The 16,088-nt window shown below is 42.8% G+C and overlaps 1 long non-coding RNA gene across 5 annotated transcripts in view; it reads left to right on the forward strand.

The window, feature by feature from the left end:
- Positions 1–10,643, forward strand: part of LOC111561368 — a 336,303-nt gene extending 325,660 nt beyond the window's left edge. For 2 of the 5 annotated variants that reach the window (XR_006600598.1, XR_002743899.2), the window contains one exon: positions 6,695–10,642. This is a non-coding gene — a long non-coding RNA (uncharacterized LOC111561368). Of the gene's footprint in view, positions 1–6,694 lie in introns of all 5 variants that reach the window. The other 3 variants (XR_006600594.1, XR_006600595.1, XR_006600596.1) reach the window with 2 other exon arrangements.
- The last annotated feature ends 5,445 nt before the right edge of the window (positions 10,644–16,088 follow it).

Below are 16,088 nucleotides of genomic sequence, written 5' to 3' on the forward strand. Positions count from 1 at the left end.
ATGGAAGATCATTCGTCCGGTTGTCCTTAAAGTTTTTTCACCATGGAACACATGAAAAAATGATTTTTTTTCTTTTTTGTAAGTTCTTTGAGAGAGAGAGGGAGAGAGTGCATGCACCTATGCACTCGAGCAAGGGAGGGGCAGAGAGAGAGGGAGAGAGAATCCCAAGCAGGCTGCACACTGTCAGCATGGAGCTCAAGCTCACAAACCATCAGATCATGACCTGAGCTGAAACCGAGAGTTGGACACTTAACCAACTGAACTACCCAGGTGCCCCCCCTCCAAAAATGATGTTTTTCTACATATGGTTTAAACTGGAGGGAATTTGAAGCCTCCAATTAGGTTTCCAGCTGTTGGAGGGGACAGGCTTGGGGATAGGTTCTAGTAGGCCAGTAGTTTGTTCAACTGACTGAAGAGTATTCAGTATCTAGGCCTTTCTGCACACCTGTAAGCCATTTTCTGCACATCTGTTGGAAAGCCTCTCTCTCTTAAGACCACTAATGTGAAATGCAAGTAATCTCAAAGACTAGGAGGTGATTTGGCTGATCTGCCACCAATTGCTTTTCAACTTCCTCCTACCTTTCTCTCTCTGCCTGGTCCGTTCCTTGTGGCTTCTAGATGACTCAAGGCTTCCAGATACTTGTGACTTTTACATCACTTTCTCTACCTCATTTCAACTCTACACAGCCAAACCTCCAGGTACATTCCTTCAGAGCTCTACGTCAAGAAGATGACAGTGGGTACAACAGTGATAAAGCCAATTAGTTCAGTCACACTAATGTGTAAGACAATACGGTCTTACCCCACCAGAATACCAACACACAGGTGTCAAGAAGGTCATTAATGGGAGATTATACCGGTGGGATTTTCTGACAGGAACACACTGAAACAATTGAGGTGAAAAGTAGAGAGGAATTGGGAGAAAGTAGCAAGGATACCCACAGAGCCCCTGACTAAACCTTGCTGATAGCAGAGTAATTTGCCAGGTGGATTATGGTGGTGCTTAATTTGCATAAAAAAGGAGCTAGGCCTTGTAGGAGAGTGCGGTGTCTCCAGGCTGTACCTCCATATTAAACAACACTTTGTAGTCAGAGCATTTGTTTCATCAAAAGCCTTCCTGGAGAGCTTTAACAAGCGTTTAGTAATTAAATTTCAAAATATCCCTATGAAGCAGGCAGCGCACTATTTATCTGCCTTGTTCAGAAGGAAACCTACTGAGATAGGAAGAGGTCAAAAGACTTGTGACAGAGGATGTCACCAGAAGGCTGGCTTCTTCATCTCTGGGTTTCACACACATCTGATGGGAGGTGATGATTCAGTTCGGTAAATGCCTCCATGAAAGCCAGTAATGCGTCTGAAAAGATTAAGGACATCAGTTGGGTGAGCAGACTGATGTTTCACTAATTCTGTACACCAGTGAATCTCTGACTTCAATGACATTAAATCCATCACTAGCTGCCTGCAAAGTTTTTACATAGCCAGGGCCCTGATATGTGGACAATCTCGGTCAATTTGCCTGACTAGGACCAGGCATTTTCTCCCCTGGAGCTCCATTTCATTTCTTGGAGATATTTTCCTCCCTAAAAGTAGACAGCAGAACTTCCCTTGACCAGAATCACTAAGAGAGGGGTGTTTTTAGTCTTCTCCTCAACTTTCTCAGCACACGTTCCCCAACTTGTGCCATTGGCTTGATGAGCAATGTATAAGCTAAACAGCAGCATGTATGGCTTGTCCAGGGTCAGTTGAAGATTCCTAATCCTACTTTTATGTGTTACTGAGGTGGAGAAACTCTCTGTAGCTTTGCTACTGAAGGCACCTCATGTGTGAAGAAAATTGTGCCCAGTACTCACTGCTACCAATCATGTTGTGGCAACAGGGGCTAGTGATGAGGGATTTGAAGGAGATAGCTCCTTATCTCCTTCACAAAGCAGTCTGTTTCCCTGAGCTTACACCTGGAAATGGCAAATTTACTATTCTTACCAGTATGATTCAGAAGCCAGGGTTTCTAGAATCTCCAGTTTGTTTAACTCTTGCCATCTCTATCCCATAGAACTTCCTTGAGAACATAGAGACTAAGCATACTTGTTCCCTGGGCCAGGTGACCACACTCCCCATTCCATGGCACGTGACAGGTCGCGATGGGGTTTTGAAGAGGCTTTGAGGACCCATCTTGTGGAAGGGGGTGCTCCCCTGTAGCCTTTTTCTGTGCAATTTTAAAAGCAGCTGTAGTAATTTACTATAAACTTCCCACAGGGCTTTTGAACCTCAGAAGTAGGTTGCATGATTTTACAACAGCAGGGATGTGTCGCTTCTGAAACTCACCTACCATAGCATATGTAATAGTGATGGGGATTTTGCGAGATTCATGTCTGCCTCTCCAGAAAGGCAGTGAATTGTTCTAACCAGACCATATGACCTTGCTGCTTTGAGATTGCTTAAGAGGGAGCGAGGTTTTTCTAATGGGATTTAACTCCTTCTCCACCTTCTATAACTCATGCCTCGGTGTTTATACAGTTTTCTGCACACACACACATTCCTCTTTCTCCCATGTGGACTCACCCCTTGGAGGTTTGAGGCTTCTGGAACATGGGAGCCCCTTCCTCACCTTGGTGCCTCCACCCAGTCTCTCTAACCCAGTGGTTGTCCACCAAGGGCGATTTTGGCCATATTCCTCAGAAGACGTTGGTAATGTCTGGAGACCTTTTGATTGTTGCACCTGCTACTAGCATCCAACAGGTAGGGGTCAGGGTAACACTCTGGTTAACACCCTGAACAGGACAGCTGCCCACACAAAGAATCATCTAGCCCAACATGCTCACAATGCTGAGGTTGAGAGACCATGGTGTGAGCAATGACCGCCTCCTTACTCTGTCCACAGTCCGTGATGTAGACTTTCTCATGCTGTCCCCCACTTCTCCTGTTTCAGATGAGGTGATCCCCTACACCCCTCCCCACCTCATGAGCCCTTCTTTCTCAGGGCTCCACTCCTTTGTGCATACTCCTTTTTCTCTTGCATTCTTCATTTTTTCTTCTCTAATTCCTCCTTTCCTTTGTCTATAAATATGGAGCAGTTTTTCCTAACTTAGTAGGAATCCACAAAATAGGTAGTAGATGACGGATGACTCAAAAACCCTTCTCTAAACCCCCTGAAGTACACCCTCTTTCTTTTTTACTGCAAGATTTCTCATATGACTAGACACGCCTTCTTCCCTCTGTTCTTCCCCGTCCCTATTTTTTATTCTGGATTCTTCTACCTCTGTCCTTTATAAGGCTTTAACTTCAATTTCAGGCTTCTCTAGGTTCAGCATTGTTAACCACTCACTTTTTCATGAAGTTCTCTTCTTCCTTGTTTGCAGCGCGTGCATTTACCTACATCTGAAGCCGCTCTGCTGTTTCTCTTTAATAATTGGTAATGGATGATACACTTGCAAAATTCAGAATTTTTTTAAACTGAATTTTCTTGCCACATGGTGTCAATAACACAACTCTCAGCATCTGATGTGTGAATAGTGAGTTGGCAACAGGTTTTGGGTAGCATTAAAAATCTCTTTCAACAACATCTCTGTAAATCACAAAATGCTGTCCCTGCCTTTGAGCCTCACTTTCTACAGCAAAATGGGGTGGTAAAAGCTTACCATGGTCACCTCTCCACCTTTTACAGCCACATCCCTTCTTCACATCTGATTGGCTCATATTAGACTACCCATTCATTCATTAGTATGACTTCAGCTTTCACTTTTTAAAAAATGTTTATTTATTTTTGAGAGAGAGAGAGAGAGAGAGAGAGAGAGAGAGAGAGAGAGAGGGCAAAGAGAGAGACAGAGAATCCCAAGCAGGCTCCAAGCTGTCAGCACAGAGACTGGCTCAGGGCTTGAATTCACGAACCGTGAAATCATCACCTGAGCAGAAGTTGGACATTTAACTGACTGAGACACCAGGTGCCCCTTTAGTTTTTACTTTTATATGGATGAATCCCATAACCAAATACCCAACTATAGAATTTCTAGAAATTACCTGACCTAACAGACTTATGGTGTGATCTTTGGATTTTTGCTGGCCTCTGTAGTAGGCATAGCCAGACTGGTCTACCCATTGGATGGGCTCTTGCTGAGGTATGACTGGCCCCTTCAGTTTTTTTGGAGTGTTCTTCTGGCATTCAAGGTCCTGGATGCACTGTGGATTTTCTGTCCGCAGAGGCTTCTTCCGTCCTTCCCTGAACCTTCACCATTGTCTAGTTTCTCTCAGAGCATCTGCGTCTCCTCATGGAGCACACAGGGACTTCTGAGGCTCCTTCACATCCCACACAGAGTGTGGTCTGCTGAAATGCTCTTGCATCATTTTCCCTTCTGCTGCCTTCTCCAATATTGTCACTTCTGTGTTAGCTTTTTGTTGGTGCCAAACTGTAGGCTGGGGTTCCTCTAGGGGTTACACACGACTCTTCACTGTGACTAGGAAGGCCGGCCAGGAACTCCTAATGTCAATCATCTTCTGTTTCTTTTTTTTAAGTTTATATATTTATTTTGAGAGAGAGAGAGAGAGGAAGAGAGAGAGAGAGAGAGAGAGAGAAACAGAGCATGGAGCAGGGGAGGGGCGGGGAGAGAGAGAGAATCCCAAGCAGGTTCCATGCTGTCTGCACAGAACCCAAGGTGATCCCACAAATTGTGAGATCATAACCTGACCCAAAAGCAAGAGTCAGACACTTAACTGACTGAGCCACCTGGATGCCCCGGTCTTCTACTGTGTCTTAAGTTTCTTCCCCTACCTCCCTTTCACCCCTGAATCCCCAACATTGAGGCACAGAGGAGGGATGGGAAGGAGGAAATCCAGTCATGCAGTTCCATTCGTAACTTTACTTTCTCCTTTTCCACACTGTTCCTCAGATAAAATAAAAACAAACCAAACTAAACTAAGTTTCCAGGATTTTCTTTTTGTGTCTCTTTGCCTTTCCTGACATGGAGTAAGTACAATAGCCTCCACACCACCTGGGAGGTTGGTTTGGTCCAGGCTATTCTTGCCCTTGGTAATTGAACTCTCTTTTCTGAATGCCTATAACACTTTTAGCCTGTAACACTCACAGATGATGCATTGTTGTATTGTTAATTACATCATGTCCCATCTCCTACCTCCACAGCTTGGTTGCAAGACTTTCAAGGTCTCTGACCCTCGTGATATTATATAGTGAGATATCTGGCCTTTGTCCCAGTTGCTGGCACAGAACTCCTAAAATGCTTGAAGTTTTCTAAGTGCTAAGTGTGATGGGAGCACCTTTTGTTCTCAAGAACTATAGATTGAGTTAATCACCAATGACTAATAATTTAATCAGTCATGCCTACGTAAGGAGACCTTTTTAAGAAACCCTAAATGATGAGATTTGGGAGCTTCTGGGTTGGTGAACACATTGATGTGTTGGTGGATGGCACACCTCCATGCCTTGCCATATAAGTCTCTTCCATTTGGCTCTTCCTGAGTTGTACGTTTTACTAAAAACTGGTAAATGTTGGCAAAGTGTGTTCCTGCATTCTGTAAACCATTCTAGCAAACTCAATAATAATTGAGCCTGAGGGAAGAGGTTATGGGAAATCCCAATTTGTAACCATTTGGTCTGAAATATGGAAGTCCTGGGATTTGCACCTGGCATCCGAAGCAGGGGGACGATCTTGTTGGACTGAGCCCTTAACATGCGGAATCTGTGCTAACTCTGGATGGGTAGTGTCAGAATTTAATTGAAATGTCGGACACCCAGTTGGTGTCTGGAGAATCAGAGAATTGGTTGCTGTGAGGGGAAGAAAGAAGACCCTCTTGTTCAGTGTCAGAAGTGTAAAAATGAGTAAAATAGCTCACTGTCACATCTGTCTTTGCGTTCCCCAGGCCAAGGAGTATACTGTGTGTTTCAGTAGTTTTGATAGATTCTCTCGTAGTGTCAAAGAAAATGCTTTGAATCAGTGGGGGCAAGTGGTCATATTGTGATTCATTTTGAGTTGAAACTCAAGGAAAAGGGTCAGAAACTACTGGTCAGATTCTCACATGGGGTTCCTTCCTCCTCTACTGATGGAGGTTGTTGCATTTCATTTAAATCCAGGTGCTTAGTTCCTAAGTGGAGGTCTTAATTCCTTTTTAATTCTTCAGTAAGTGAAGGTCATGGTATTTTTGGGTTCAGTTGGCTCATGCAGGATTCATGAGTAAGATATTGAACCTCTGTTTTATAAGTTCAGTACCCTGCAAATGTGGATTAGAAGGACCAAATATGGGGAGATAGGAGATATCCTAATAATGTGTAAGTGACGAGTCCAAACCATGATTTTGAGTGAAACTCTCTCTGACATGGTAAGTTACACGTTGTTTAAAGACTATTATTGCCTTAGTTTATGATAAAACTGGTTTTAAAAACTGTTGAAGCTGTTGGCTGATGATGCATTCCTTCCAGAGATGAAATTTACCCCCAGAGTGAATTGCAATAAAGACACAGTACCAGCCATTTGATGTATCGCTAGTGAACTTGCAGTAAGCTGGATGTCACTTGAAACCTCTTCCATGGGAACCACATGAGCTATCGATTGTTTACCTCTGCCATACCTCTAACAGTTAGATATTTCCTTGATTGCCCAAAGAGGAAGATGTGGAGATAAATTGTCTGTTTACTGAGATATATAAAACTAATATTCTCTCTTTCCTTGTCCTTGCTTCTGCCATCCAGCTATATGTTCCTGTGAGGTCTCCCCAGCTAACTCACCAATAATTCCATGTATGGAAGGAAGACAGATAAGGGTAACTGGATTTGGTGTAAGTAATTGCATTTCACTTTCTTCTCTGAGTCCCTCTCTATCAGTTGGATCCAAATGAATATAAAGTCTGTGAATTCATTAGAAACCCCACGTGGTGGCCATCTGTTAACAGATATAATGATTGGCTCACTCAGTGGTGTCAGTACGACCGTGGTCTCCAGAACAGCCGCTTCGGTATCATCCAAGAGCTGGTTAGGAATTCAGAGTCTCAGGCCCCATTTCACACCGACTGAGTCGTAAAGTCTTAGCCATCAGTGTTGTAACAAACTCTGTGAGCAATTCTGATTCACACTAACATTTGAGGACTCCTGCATTACATCTTTGCTACTCAAAGTGTCATCAGCAGAAGCATTGACATCACCCAACGACTTGTACAACTGCAGAATCTTGGACCCCAAGTCAGACCAACTGAATCCAATTCCGCATTTTTATAAAATACCCAGAATGTTCATATGTACAGTGAAGCTTGAGAAACCATGCCCAGTATCTGGTTCAACACTGCACATTGGAATCACCTGTGGTGTTTTTGTAACCAAACCAAAAACAAAACATAGGAAGCCCCAGAGATTTACATTTACTTGATATGAGGAATAGTCTGGGTATTTGGACTCTTAAAGCTCCCCACATTGTTCTCATATGCAGCAAAGTTTGAGAACCATGGCCTTATGTCATACTAGCGCCTGGGAAACCAAATATTGTATGTTTCAACTATTTTATGTTTTCAGATGACCTAACTTCCACCAAGTAATGGTATTTGAATATGATTTGGAAGGCATGTGTGAAGCAGAGTCAGACTCTGTGTTAGCATGCAGTTATTACGTTTTTCCTGTGGAAGCAGTTAAGGGACCCCACTGTTCATCTTTAATTTCCCAGACATCGAGAGGTGGGGGATCCATTTTCCTGGGGTGGAGCTGAGAAGAGAACAGTTGAATTAGAGCTTGCATTCAGAACAGAAGCTCCCTGATTTCCTGGATGCCTGGGGGTAGGGGTAGGGGATGGGGAATAGTTGTCCTGGTAAACAGCTTCGTTGGTGTCATTCCACAAGTCACTCATGCAAATGTCAGCTTGGAGCCCTTCTACGCACTTTGTGACCATGTAATTCCTTTTAAATCCTTTAACAGAATTCACCAGCTAGAGTGGTTTCATTATCTGCTGGTGAATTCTGACTGATCCATCCATGTAAGGTATATATTCATCGTTGTGGCTGAATTGAGCCATGTTTTGTTTAACCTGAGCCCCTATCTTTCAATTTAAAAACTGGATTTTTGTCCATGAGGAAAAAAGAAGTTAATCCTGAGAAAACTACTCTACAGTCCAAACTTATGATCCTAGTTAAGAACAGCTCTCTTTCTCATTGTTACCCCCACCCTTCCTATGCATATGCATTCTTCCCAAGCTTGAGTGCTCAAGTCGTATTTGTGATGATCATAAATGATCATAACATCTTGTGTACTGACACTTGCCCCATCCATGTCTCAAAATCCCTTCCCATTTGGAAAGGCAAGAGTGATTCCTCTACTGCCTGGCCAATAAATAAGAAACAATTTTTTTTTTTCATTTCTTTCAGGAGTCAAAACCAAACAAGAGTTTTATCATATAATTTCATAGATTGGCTTATAGCTACCAAAGAAAGAAAGAGAACCAAATGTACTAAGAAACACAATTTTGTTTTCACATCATATTTGTGATGACTACAGTTTTTTATATTAGGCATCTCTGATTTTTCAGGAGTATTTTCTACACACAAAGGGTTACAATTGCTTTTGGTGTTGGAAACTGATGGTCCAGCCAGGGGACAGATGGGAAGATAAAAAGCAGGAAAAGGGGAGGGTGAAGAAGAGGAAGTGCCCAGCATGGCCAAAGCGGCCACAGATTCCCTGCACATGTAAGATTGAAGTTGCTTCGAGGTCCCTACCCCGCGTTTTAAATATAATTTTGAATTTTCCAAGTGTTTTTTTCCAAGTGTTTTTAGACCTTCTAGGTTGGTAGTTGGAAGATATTAAACCTTTCCCCAGAAGCTGTTGAGATGGCGTCTCGTACAGAGGGATGAATGGCCATTCTCTATAGGATTTTTACACAGTGACTTTTATTCTAAGGAAGCAGAGTAGCCAGAGTCTCCATCCTCCACAAGACCATCTCAAGTGCTTTTTGTAGATTATCTCATTGCCTTTCCCAAAACGGGTTCTATTTAGCAGAGCAGGGGGGGTCATGACAGTTTTTTTTCTTTTTTTCTTTTTTAACTTGGGCTCTCCAACTAAGGAGGTTTCCTTCCTCATTACCTTTGATCTTTCTTTGAAAATCATCTCAAAGAGTAGCCCCCAGTATACAGCAGCTTCACTCCCAGATGGTGCGGGGATATGTACAGTTAGGCTTGCACTTTCAAGGGAGGTGGAAGGAGAGACCTGGCAGCCTAAACTAGACCAAGACAAATGTGATCTTTGTGAAAGCAGGAACATTAAAGATTATCTTCATATACAGTGAGCCGAACCTAAATCCCACATGGAGATTGATAGACTTAGAGACACAAGCTTTGTTTACACCCTCCTTCCTATTCAGTGTGTGTTTATCATGTTTAATTTATTGCTGGTTTTATGCATTTTTCTTTCACTGGTTATGGAGGTTTGTGGCTTGCCTTTTAACTTTGCAAAAGTTTGGTACAATGGAAATTTAGAACACCAAAACATTTTCCAAACAATTGCAAAATGAACTATGTCCCCAACTAATTTGATTTGGAGGAAAGAAAGAACAAAGTCTTGTTAACAGAGAGCCCTAAAATATAATTACTCACACGTGCAAACATGTTTAAGTGTGGGTTCTCAGCGAATGCTTATCATGCAGCACTTTCTTGCTCTAACTGTTGCCCATTAAAAACCTCCTGTGCCATATGCAGGTGTGATTATACAGCCAACTGCCAATTCTCACTGGCTCAAGGATCCTTTTGAAAATGTCCAGATGGATATGAATGTCGGATTTGGCAGTTAAATTATAGAGCCCAATATATCTCTTCTAAGTACTAAGGCACTGAAGCACAGTATCGATGTTTTCCCCCACTCCTAACTAGATTTCAAAAGAACAGTTTGGTTTTTTTAAGCTGGGAATTATATTTCCTCATTTCTTCTGAATCTCGGGATAAACTTTGTTATGGCTTTTATCACTTTTCTTCAGTCCACATATCTTAGGAACAACATCAAAAGCTTTTTTTTTTTTTTTTGGTAAGCCAAAAGTCAGTCAGAAATTGGCTTTTGAGGTGACCGGGTGTATTTAAACAAGTGCAGAGAGAAGGGGGGAATAAAGCAGTGGTATTATAGCTCCCCAGAGCCTGCCATCTGCCCTCCAGAGAAATGAAATGGTTTACGGGAGAAGGACATGAGAACAGAGTGACAGAAAGGCATCTCCTTGGTTCTTGACGATATGAATCACAAATGCAAACATCTGTCACCCCCAGGAAAACAAGGTTCAGCAGCAGGTTGTTATCAGCTGCTGTGGGAATGCGCCACAAATGTCGTCGTTACAATTTCTCCTTGCCCAGATTGGAAGTCCTCAGTGGTAGTCCAGAAACTCTGGGGAATTGGTCATCTTTTCACATAATTCGTGTGACTGATGGGATGTGGATTTGCTTCATCTAATGTGCTGTGCATCCCCAGAGCAGTGCTTAAGGTAGGATTGTTGAGTGCGGTGCTGTCCCATGATAGACCCAGTGCAGCATACGTAGGGGACATGGCAAGAGGAGGCATGAGGAGTTTTAAAGAGCAAGGCATGGGGAGTGGGGGGAAGAAAGGACATGGTGCGTATTTTTTTTGTTTATTTATTATTTGTGAGAGAGAGAAAGAGTGGGGAGGGGCAGAGAGGGGAAGACAGAGGATCCAAAGCAGGCTTAGCACTGTCAATGCAGAGTCCAGTGTGAGGCTCGAACTCAAGAACTGCGAGATCATGACCTAAGCTGATGTTGGACACTTAAGCGACTAAGTCACCCAGGCACACCAGAAATGGTGTTTTTATACAGTTCCTGGCTCAGTCTAGGTATAGAGCAACCGCATGACAGCATTTGTATGGCAGGTTACAGCACATTGATGGTTTGAAGCACAGTTGGCGTGCGGGTCTAGGGGTAAGCTGTCAAGAGGTCTAAGATTCCTATTGTCAATCAGCCAGGTGACAGCCAAACTTCACGTTCACATATTTTATATTAGGAATATGGGTCGGAATAAACATTTTAGATGAAATATATAGGTAAAGTAGAAAAAAATTGGGGAGTCATGTAACTTCATTTTACATTTAAAGTGCTTTTTTTTGAGGATTAAAATTTTTTTTAATTTTTATTTTTGAGAAAGAGAGAGAGAGAGAGTGAGCACGCATGAGTGGGGGAGGGGCAGAGAGGTGCGGGGGAGACACAGAATCCGAAGCAGGCTCCAAGCTCTGAGCTGTCAGCACAGAGCCTGAACACGGGGCTCGAACTCACAAACCATGAGATCAGGACGTGAGCCGCAGTCGGACACTTAACCAACTGAGCCACCCGGGAGCCCCTAAAATACTTTTAAGTGTAAACAGTGAGGTAGGCAGAGGAAGCAGGTAATAAACAAAATTAAAGCAGTGGCCTCACATTTTCTAGCCTGAGGGTACATTCCTTTCAGGCCAAGTCTCTCTGAACAACCTACCCCATCTACTCATTCCTTACGTAGATACAGCTTAAGGGTTTGTCCAAATTGCATAGTTCACTTCGTTTGAACGTCACAGAAATGTGTACTCATGACTCATAGACATCTCAAATGCAGCATGCCTCAAGTTGAACTCCTGGTCCGGCCCTAAAACCTGTGTTCTGTCTCATTGATGGCAAGTCCAGCCCTCCCATTACTCAGACTGAAAACCTCAGTGTCACCCTGATTCTTTACTTGCTCTCAACACCCTACATCCAATGGTTCCAAATATCCTCGTGCTTCTGCTTTCAAAATACTTTCCATCACTTCTGCTGTGGCTGCAGTGGGACTGAGCACATATCCCATCCTCTGTTTTTACTGTAATAGTCTCCTTCTGTTTTTACTGTAACAGTCTCCTTACCAGCACCTTTGTGATGAGCATTATTCAGTCAGAGGAAACTTGCAGACATAAATCGGATGGATCATCATCACTCCTTTACCCCAGACTTCCCAATGGCTTCCTATTTCATTCAGAGTAAAAGCCCACATCCTCATCATGCCCCCAGAGTGCTAACAACCTGACTGGTAACCTCATGCCTTACCTGCCTCCCCCTCGCACCCAACTCCTTGTTCTTTAAATACTCCAGACATGCTACCACCACCTTAGGGCCTTGCCCTGCTGTTCCCTCCACCTAGCACGCTCTCCCCACATGGCTGACTGCCTTGTTCTCCTACTTGATCTTTGCTCAGAAGTTACCTTCGCCCCGCCCATTCTATTTATTGTAACCGAGCCTCTCCAGCCTCTGGAACAGCTTACTTGCTTTATTTCCTTGCCCTTAAATAATTTACACATTTAATCATACTCTACCATATAGTCATTTGCTATGTTCACAGTCTATCACCCCCAATAGACTATAAGCACCATGAAGGCAGGTTTTTTTTCCCCTCTGGTTTGATCACTAATGTGCCCTAACTGCTTGGAACAGTGCTGGCACATAGTGGGTGCTCAATAAATATTTGTTGAATGAATGAATGAAGTCGTCTCTGTCATAATGTTATCAGATCATACTTTATTTATGTAGTTAGTTAGTTAGTTATTTTTAAATGTTTATTTGTGAGAGAGAGGGAGCCTGAGCAGGGGAGTGGTAGTGGGAGCAAAGGATGTGAAGCGGGCTGTGCACTGACAGCAGCAAACCTGACGTGGGGCTCGGACTCATGAACTGTGAGATCGTGACCTGAGCCGAAGTTGGACACTCAACTGACTGAGCCACCCAGGCAACCCCAGATTATACTCTTACATTCCAGAAATATTTATAAGGAGTTTTCACCTTTGTGTGGCATTATATAAACCTGTGTGGCAGGCATTACCATAATCCCAATTTAAAGAGTGAGAACCAAAGGCAAGAGAACTGAAGAATCTAATTTAACACAACAAGGAAGTGCTAGAGCCAGAATGGAAACCTATGTCTCTCCTACTGCAGAACCCAGACTCCTCACCCCTGCTTACAATAGCAAGAAAACAGAAGACCTGGTTACAAAGTGGGCAAAAGATATGAACAGACACTTCACCAAAGAAGGTATATGGAGATAAACACATGAAAGAGATACTCAGCATCATTTGTTACTAGGGAAATGTCAATTAAAAACAAGACAGTATCAGTCCACACCTGTTAGAGTGACTAAACTTGAAAAGCCTAACCATACAGAGTGTTGGTGAGAATGTGGAGAAACTGGAATCTCACACACTACTGGTGGGGATGTAAGATGTTGCAACTGCTTTGGAAAAGTTTAAGGGTTTCTTTAAAATTTAAACAAACGGGTCATTTGCTCAATCTTCTTAACTTCTCTGTGTCTCCGCAGGAGAAATGAAAGCATATGTCCTACAAAGATTTGGGCATGAGCGGTCATAGCCGCAAACCGGATGGAAGTGACTGAAATTTTTACAGGTTTCAACTGATTTCACTCTTCTTATTTCCACCCCATTGTTTTCATTTCCCTCTTCTCTTTTTCCATGGTAAGGCTATTGCTTTACACACTCTAAATTCATTCTGTCCCTGCTAGCTTCTTCCAGAAGATTGTTGAGTCTCCTTGCCTTCTTGCAGACATTAGAGGAATTGCCTTTTCACAGAGTCATGACATATTCCTTGGGGATTCTCAGGAAGAAACAAAATGAACCGGATCCTTCTCATCGTGTGTGAGGACACGCCAAGGACAAGCCCTGTAGGTGTTTCCTTACTTTTCTTCCACCAAACTGCTGGACTCTAAGAAAGACAAGGTCTTGGTGAGAGGCTGTCTTTCTTGCATTTGCTGCTGCTGGTGGAAAGGGAGCCACCCTGTCACCCTTCTCTGGTCTCTGTTTTTAATGCCTCGTACCTTTATGTCACCAGTGGGTGAGGTGGTGTGAACAAGTAAGGGTTCGCAGTTTCTTCCATCAAGTCCCTCCAGAAAGTCTTTGCAGAGTTCTGTGTCTCAGCTATCTGAGTGGTTTGGGAATTAGCAAAAGAAGTTTTAAAAGAGGAACTGGCATTTAAAAGAAAAGCCATGGGGCGCCTGGGTGGCGCAGTCGGTTAAGCGTCCGACTTCAGCCAGGTCACGATCTCGCAGTCCATGAGTTCAAGCCCCGCATCGGGCTCTGGGCTGATGGCTCAGAGCCTGGAGCCTGTTTCCGATTCTGTGTCTCCCTCTCTCTCTGCCCCTCCCCTGTTCACGCTCTGTCTCTCTCTGTCCCAAAAATAAATAATAAATGTTGAAAAAAAATAAAAAAAAATAATAAAAGAAAAGCCATGCTAAAAAGGAAGACTAGGTCAGATTTTTACTTTAGGAACACACTTCTCTACCCCTTCCTATGTAGGCTGGGAACAAGCTAGCGAGTTCATACAGATGGTACCATATCACACTAAAGGAACACATCTTATATTTTTCGGGTCTGTTTTAATGTGAAAGCTATACAAAGAAACACAATGCCAATTTTGCATGTAAAATTCCACCGTTTTTTGTTTTTTTTTTTAAATTATCTGGCTGCTGATTTTTATTGTAGAGTTAAAGGTGAAAAGAAAAGATAATTTACAGTATTCTTTCATCACTTAAGGAATCCAACAGTTATCATGTTTCTTAATGTGTCTTAAAAATAATAGCAGTTTTTCACAGCTCATCTTTCTCAGCTTGCGATGTGCCACATGTGTGATATGCTTTGGAGGAAGCTGGGGTATTACTCTTGAATAGATGCATGTTTATGTGTTGGCCCTGCCAGTCAGTAGCTGGGTGGCACTGAGCCTTCTTCACAGATGTCATGCACATCAGGGGTTGACTAACATTTTCTATAAGAGCCAAATAATAATAGTTTGGGCTTTGTAGGAAAAAAAAATGTCTCTGTTGCACCTGCTACTCACTTCTGCCATTGTGGCTGGAAAACAGCCATAGACAATAAACGAATAGGTGTGGCTGTATTCCAATAAAACTTTATTCACAGTCACAAGCTTCAGCCATATTTGGCCCATGGACTGCAGTTTGCTAATCCCTGATACAGATAACGGTACCTTTCTCCCAGGGTTGCCCTGTGGGCTGTATGCCCTATGTCAAGTGAGTAGAGCAGGGCTGAGTTTGACATCAGCTCTAAAACAGAGTCAGCTCCCTTATCCAGTGCTTCCGTAAGTCCCGGTGCTTCCACCTGTGATCTCAGTTACAATGTGCTCGGGTGAGGGGATGTGTGTGTCAGCACAGTATCAGACTGTTCAGGGAAGAGTTTCTCTTTGCATCCTTTTTACTGCGTGTGAAAGTACTTTTAAATCTCTGAGCACAGAACGAATGACACTTGTTCTTGTTTTTGGTTTTGGCTTTCCTTCCCGGTGTCAGGGCAAGGAGAGAGAAAAGCATTCCCAGAGAAAGTGACCCCTTGGCCCAAAGAAGCCTCTTTATTAAATCTTCCTGTAGAGTTTTGAGAGAAAGCAGAACCGATTGGACGGTACATTTCCCCCCTTCTGGATAGGTTTTCTGATTTTGTGATAAAGAAGGTCAATGTGTATGTAAGATTTGAGTTTGAGAAAAGATGGCATGTTTCAACAATTTCTGTTTGAGCCTCATTCCAACGCGGCAAGATAAAGAAGATTTACAGGAAAATCGCCACTGCTTTTGAGTTAGTAGCAAGAAATAGAGTGTGCCCTATCACTGGTTTAGGCAATAACCCTAAAAGTTAAATTTGTTGGGAGTCTTTTAAATTTTTTTTAGAAAGTGATACATTTCTACTTTACAATATTTGGAAAATGTAGGAAAGTATATAGGCAACAAACAAAGAAACAAAACCCAACAAAGCTTTACTCTCCCCATCTCATGTTGACAATCGGTCTTTTACTCCTTCTCATCTCTTACAATAGATGGAGACCCTCTCCATTGTTTTAGTTTTCAAAATTGGAGTCATACGCCATGTTCATAGGGTTACATCTGTAAGTTGCTCTTTTCACAATAATGGCGTGAAGGGAACACATTCCCATGTCTTTAAAAACTGTGTACGACATGGTTTTAAATGGCTGCAGAGGATTCCAAATGTTGAGATAACACATTTGGAGGCTGACCTTTCAAGACTGCCTTTAGGAACATTGACTCCTCCTCAGCACCTTTGTCAGAATTCGGAAAAGGAAAAGAAAGAGACAGAGAGACAGAGAAAGAGAGGCAGGCAGGG

Source organism: Felis catus, chromosome A1 (genome assembly GCF_018350175.1).
Source record: "Felis catus isolate Fca126 chromosome A1, F.catus_Fca126_mat1.0, whole genome shotgun sequence".
NCBI classification, from domain to species: domain Eukaryota; kingdom Metazoa; phylum Chordata; class Mammalia; order Carnivora; family Felidae; genus Felis; species Felis catus.